General features: G+C 44.3%; 1 pseudogene; it reads left to right on the top strand.

Moving 5' to 3' along the window:
- The first annotated feature begins 6,367 nt into the window (after window positions 1-6,367).
- LOC144275348 (U2 spliceosomal RNA) lies at window positions 6,368-6,475 on the top strand (annotated as a pseudogene).
- The last annotated feature ends 286 nt before the right edge of the window (window positions 6,476-6,761 follow it).

Genomic DNA, 6,761 nt, shown 5'->3' with positions numbered 1-6,761 from the left:
GTCTATACTTTCTGTGTAGGTAGACAAGCCCTTTGTCAAGGCCATACAGAGGCAGAGCTGGGACTAGAACTCAGGTCTGCTGCTTCCCACTCCACATCCCTGTCTACTGCATCACACAGCTGTAAATTCTCTCTCTCTCTCTCCCTTCCCCCCCACCAAAAAAAAAGGTCTTGTTTCCTTCTGCATCAGAACAGAAACAAAAAATCGACATTTCTTGAAAAACAGAATCCTTCTTTTCCAGCCAACCCTAGGTATGACTAGTAGCCATTCCTCTCTCCACTTAAAGCCCCTGCATAACTCTCAAATAGTTTCTGCATTCTTCTGTTCTGCTTTCCTCTCTGAGCATAGGTGAGTCCATGGAGCCCAAAGCTGTTAGACTGAAATATTCCTCAAGAAAAAAAACAATCCTATGCAGGTAGAGTCATTTTGTTAAGAAAATATTAAAAAGTCCTATTAATTTGAGGACATACTCTTATCTGTTGGCTTTAAACGTGCAGCCATGGGCATGAGGAATTAGGTGTGCCAATCCCATTAACAGTAATGGGAGCTGCGGGCTTAATTCTCTGCATGCTATGCTGAAAATGGACCCCCTTAAGAATACCGTCTGTATAATTGATTTGTGGCTATTTGTTTGAACTTGCCAAATGGATTTCTGAAATGTTTGTAGCTAGTTTTTGAAGCGCTCCCATGCTCAGCCAGACACACACGTTATTAAGGGATTTCATTTGACATTTAACAATTTTGTATATTAATATTCCCCTCTTTTTCCTAAATCGACATAATCCTGCTAAATCCTAGCATCAACAGTCATTACACCGAAAGAACAAGAGTTGCTGGTGCCACTGTGTTCCAACATTGAATTTTGTGTGAGCTTGGCTGATTCGGACAGATTTATGTTCTGCTATTTCCTGATCTGTGAGCAGAACCTTGCAGGTTGAGCTCTTTGAAAACATTCACGTAAACAATCTCACTTCATTACTTTGAAAGAAGTGGAGTCTGTGCCATCTGCTCGTGTCGTGACACCTTAGTGACACAGAAAGATAGCTTTTCCTTCTCAGCCCCAGATAAATAAGCCTTGAACTGAGTCCCCAGGCACTTGTAGGCAGTGGAGACAAAGAGGCCACATTCTGATCTTAGTCCCATTGAAGCTGTCCGCTTTATTTTTCATTGAGCGACTCTGGATTTTAACTAGTAAGCAAGAACTTTCGTTTCTCCAAGACCTGGTTGATTTCGTGGCTCCTGTTTTGACTGGGAAAGTCTTGTGATGTCCAGTGGCAGTTTAGAGCGCCTTTGCATAGAATCCAGAGAGATTTAATGTTATTATGCTAGTTATTTAAGACTGGTTCTATATTATGGGTTTACAGTGGAACCCATCCCCATAGTATCTGAGCGCCTTCAATGTCATTCCTTTCCACAATCACAAACTATAAGCCATGTTTTGCCACCCTTACTCAGGTTGAAAATGTCCTTACTCCGCAAGTAATCCCATTAAAATGAGTGGGGCTAGTCAGAACTGGGACTAGTCAGAACTGCCACCCCCCTTCCACATACGGTTCTGGGCATGAAGGAGTAAAGAGGGTTACTCCCTCTTTAATTCCTCCACAGAGTAGGGGGGTGGGTAGGGTAAAGAATGGGTGTCACGCTGTCTGCAATCCCGGTCACTAGTCAGCATGGGGAGGGGATGTTGTCATTCACGGTTGGGTACAGCCCAGCAATCAGTTTCTACCCCACAGGAGCAAGGAGGAATCACTGGAAGAACTATGACTCAGAGGTGTGGGTCTGTTGCACAATGCTTTGGGAGGTACTCTTGCGGCAATGCAGTTTACACACTATCCTTTGCTCCAGGCTGTGCCTAAATTCACAAGCTAACCCTATGTGACTGACAGCGATCTATGCATCGTGAGTTATCTTATCCAGAACTGGTGCTGTATTAGGAAAGGTAAACACTAATCCCAAGGTGGGTTGGGGTGCAGAAAGTGGACAACACACTGAGCCCCTAGTAAAGAACCTTCCTGATAAACAGAAGTACCAAAACGTCTTGGTGGAAGATGTTTGACTTTCTTTTTCATCCCACCTAGTCTGCATTTCAGACTAGTGAGGAGGTTTCAGCACCTAACTGGGAAGTCTCAAGAAGACAGAATCTATGCGCCTTTTTTTTTTTTTAAGCAGAATTCCCCATTGAACTCACTCTGGAGCTCTGCTTCATGGCCAGTGGTTAGTAGCTGGAACATGGCTGCCACCTCCAGTCGCCCCGTCATGGCCTGGGGAGTCCATGGAGGCACCCTGCCATCAGTTCTGTCTGGGTATTCTGCAATAATTGACTCCCAGACCTAAGCACTGAGAACAAGCTCCCTCTTTTACAGAGTACTCAACATGGATTTAGCCCTGCAAGTCCAGGTCTTCTCCTTCCGGGTTCAGGAGTCCCACAGCCCTCCTTGTTGGGGCCTTGCTGAGTCAGGCCAGCAGTGTCTTTAATGCAGCTTCTCCTAGCTGGCCCCTCTTTTCTTAGTCCTTTTGCTCCCTGGGTAAGGAGAGGGCAGAAGGCAGCGGTCCTTCTTCTGAATGTGTCTCTCTTGTTATGAAAGAGAAGGCAGCATATGCTGCCCTCCTTCCCAGGGCTCATCCCAGTTGGCTGGGAGGAGAGGAGCCTTGCCCCATCCTGTACCACAAAGTTCCTGGTCCTTGGCCCTTAAACGGTAGTCTGATTCTTCCCCAAGCATTAACTATTCCTTCAGAACCATCATCCTCTCTCCTAACACCTGTCTCTGCCCTTCCATAGGCCTGGGTCCATTCAGAAAGTCCTAGGAAACTTAGAGGGTTGCACCATGGATCAGGGGTTGACTGACCCTTGATCCCTACCATCCTTGAAAGGGACGGTCACCCTATTACAATATCCATCACTATCAAATCAATGTTTCTAAAAGGTCTAACGCTGTGGTATCTGGCCCAATGGTAGCAGTGCAGGATTTGCCGCAATGAATCAAACTTTGGCCTATCAAGTCCAATATCCTGTCTCTAGCATAGGACAATATCGGAAGCGTCAGAGGAAAGCATGTCTCCCCATCCCGTCCCTGATAATGATGCACCTAGCCAAATGTGCAGCGTTACATGGATAGGGGGAATCCTTTCTTGACCCATTTTGCTGCAAAACATGAACTTAGACTCAAGAATTATAATATGTCCTTTTAAAACCTTCTTATCATAAAAAAACCAACATACACTTGTTCGCTAATTACCAAAGTATTCTGTTTGGTTTTAGTTAATCTACCTAACCACGTGTCACATTTCAATGGTAACTAATGGAAAGATCTTGCGTGTGTGATTCAGACACTTTAAAAATCGCCAGCACTTGTGAGCTTTATTTCTTAAAGGATATGACACAGATTTGTGGTCTTGATATTTTGCAGTTTCCTCCTATTAGAATCTCTTTAGAGAAGTTGTGGTTGGTGCCATATGAAATAAATGAACTCTCATGGATAAGATGAATGAGGTTTTCATTTAGTTAAGGTACTAATGTAGATAATTTACCAGCTGTAGCAAGATAGTAGAGGGGTGGCTTAGTGACACTTCAGGTTTTGCCCAGGCAAGGCTACTTGGAAAGACATGTTCAGATCTCAGCATTATCACCTTGGTCTTTCCAAGGTAGATGACACAAGTATGATGGAGTTTTCTGGAGGAGTGGCTGTGACCTTAAAAATCAATGTCTTGTCTAAATAGAACACTTTGTACTTTTAGTAAGTATAGAGGGGTTTCCTTGGCCAAACTGTCTAGTCCCAGCTAATAATACTGGAAAAATCAAGAGTCTGGTCTATGCCTAAGAGAAAACCATGTATTAGTCATGCTATAAAACTTAAATTCCATTCTCCAGGAGTGAACCTAATTTGAATTCTATGTGTTGCTTATTTAGATTTCCGTCTGTAAGCATCTCCTCATAGCATGTAGAAGAAGGATACAAAATAGCTTCTGTCAACAGATCTTTTGGGTGTTACCGTGATATAAATATTTAACAGTAATAGTAAATTTTTAGAGGTAACACACTCAAGTTCCTTTTATCATATTCTTTCACACCCTCTACTGGTTGTGCAGCAGTACTGCAGCTTTGGAGGAAAGCCACTTTCATGCGAAGTATGTTTGACTCACGCAGAGATGGAATTATACAGTGAAATGGGTAACTCACAATGAAGGGGATGGTGAAAAAACCCTACTTTCTCAACCTGATCAGAGATGGCCAGTCTTTGTTGTCAGCACAGTAAGGAAAGGATTGTATTGTTTAGGGTGGCCATGGGTCACGTCCAATGTGTCAAAGGGGTGGCAATGAAAAGAATAGCTGCAGACTTGTATGCATTTTTGATCAGTAATATAGTGTTGAGTTATTTTAAGATTCCTTGTCCCCTTGAAAGGGTGCACAGCCATTTATTATATAAATCCGTCTGAGGCTGAGTTGTCTTCACTCTGCATTCTGGGCAGGCTCCGTGTATTGAATCACACAACGTATGATGGGAGGCGAGGGGAGGGTTGATTTATGCTTATTTATTCTGTGCAACTACAAACATCTGCGTAGAAATTAAATATGGACATTTAGGAGAGACCTGCCCCACCCCCTCTTTTTTTAGCCCTACAAAGGCAGCCATGTGGTCAGCATCTGGAATATATGTGGGAATTATTCAAATGAGGTGTAGTACTCACAGCTCTAGCCTAGGCCCTGAGAGCAGCAAGAGGAGAGTGACTGAATCAGCCGCGGTCGTGCACATGGCACATTTTTATATACCACAGCTACATTCCAGTTGTCTTGTGGGGGTTTTGCCACTAGTGTCTTATTGTCCTATCCAAATGATTCTCCATTTGCATATCAGTTATTAATACTGTTTTGCCCATTTATAGCAATTTCTAGCCACAGATCTCAAAGCCTTTTCCAAATACTAATCGAGCAGCGTCGCATCCCTGGCAGGTAGGAGAATATTATCATCACTGTTTTCAGATTGGGAAACTGAGGAAGGAAGACCTTTGAGTGGCCTGCCACACATCGCGCCAGTGGGAGAGCAGGGAATCGAATTCCCATTGTGGGCTTTAGCTGGTGGGCTACGCCTCCTCATTCTCCTCCAAAAAGAAGGCATAAAATATGCGTTAAAGGTCAAGGGATATTCACCCCCAGAGTCCCCCATTATGTCTGCCACAAGGATCCAACTTCTAGAGCAGATTCACCCCTTACTGGATCCCTTTCTCTGGTGCTGGACTCATTAGACCAAATCAATGCCTACCGCAGCTGTGTTGTCTTCAGTGCAGCTCCACCAGGGATGTATTTGGCCCATTGTGAGCCTACACAATACATTCCTGCAACTTATGCTTGAACTGCTCAGTAAGTCAAGGAACTGGTCAGTAAGCAAGGCAAGCCAGAGGCACCCATGCTCGGTTTGCCATAGCTAAAAATTCCTCTGCCGGCTACACATACTCCCTGCAGCACATCTTCCCTATTACCTTTTGGTGGCATGCCAAAGGTCACCCAGGGACTCCACAGCAGAGCTAAACAGTGAACCCAGATCTCCAGTCCAGTGTCTCAACTGCACAATCATCCTTACACTCCCCATTTCCCTCTTGCTTGTAGAGAGATTTCTCGCTCATCTGGAGCCAATCTCAGCTGGCCCACAGGCAGCAGCAGGGACTTTGTTTTTCCTCATTTCCTAACAGGTGCTTCTGTCTTGCTCCCAGAAAAGCATTAAAAATAGAAGATGCTCTTTCCTGTGAGAGAGAGAGAGACTGGGGCTGGAAGGAACCAAATGCTGATTTTTTCCAGCTGGCTGTAACTAAAATGCAGCCACGGTCACTGCAAAGCCAAGTGAAAATGGCTGATGCTGACCCTTCTGATCACGTGGCCTAGATCATTCAGCCAATCAGAGGCAAGAGTAAAATACCATGTGACTCATTTTATGACCTATCCCAAAACTGAATCAGTGTCATACCTGAACTACACTAGAAACAGCAGCTAGATAAAATTTGTTGATACTCAGGTGGAGCAAAAAACATCTCTAGAGGTTTGCAACCACCGTAAAAATTCATGCAGAAGCTCTGCTGGATCATGGATATGGCTCAAAATCAAATCAAGACTGATCTGAAGTACTTCTGTGGTTTAACTCAAACCATTCGTTCAGCTTCTGGGTGTAAAGCTCTTGTTTCCCAACCCAAGCTCAAACTCTCGTTGACTTCGTGGGGCTCAGGATCAGGCCCACAGCTAGAGCCATGAGGACTTACAACAACCAACATGGAAAGTTAAGAACTGGCATTGAAAAACTACAAAATAAAGCTGTAAAATGAGGCTGAGCTTAATTAAATACAGTGGAGAAAAACGACCAGGGGGGAAATGTAGTTAATCACTGCTGCTTGGCCTTTTGGCTAAGCTCAAATATCAGTTTAATATCTGATAGATCCTCAATCAGGGGAATGTAGCCAGTAATCAAATAGCTTTTTCCCATCACTCACAGCAAAGACCCGAAATGTACTTTTTCCAGAGTTTAGAGCCTTTCCCCCTCTATTCCTGGCTGGTGTCAAGTTTCAGAAGGCCCTGAGGCTAAATAAGATGTAATTTCTCCCATGCTCCCCGAAAGTCTCTCCCTGTTCTTCCCAAGTAGCCACGCATCTCAAAATCAAAGGCCAGATTGTGAACTACAGCAACTCGTTACACCAGTGGTCCTGTCCGCATCCATCTATGCAAAGACTCTCCCCATCAGCTGCCACGGCAATGCATGTGTGTGAGTAACCACTTACCA

This window comes from Eretmochelys imbricata, chromosome 14, assembly GCF_965152235.1.
Source record: "Eretmochelys imbricata isolate rEreImb1 chromosome 14, rEreImb1.hap1, whole genome shotgun sequence".
Classification (NCBI taxonomy): Eukaryota; Metazoa; Chordata; order Testudines; family Cheloniidae; genus Eretmochelys; species Eretmochelys imbricata.
This window is presented reverse-complemented; position numbering and strand designations above follow the sequence as displayed.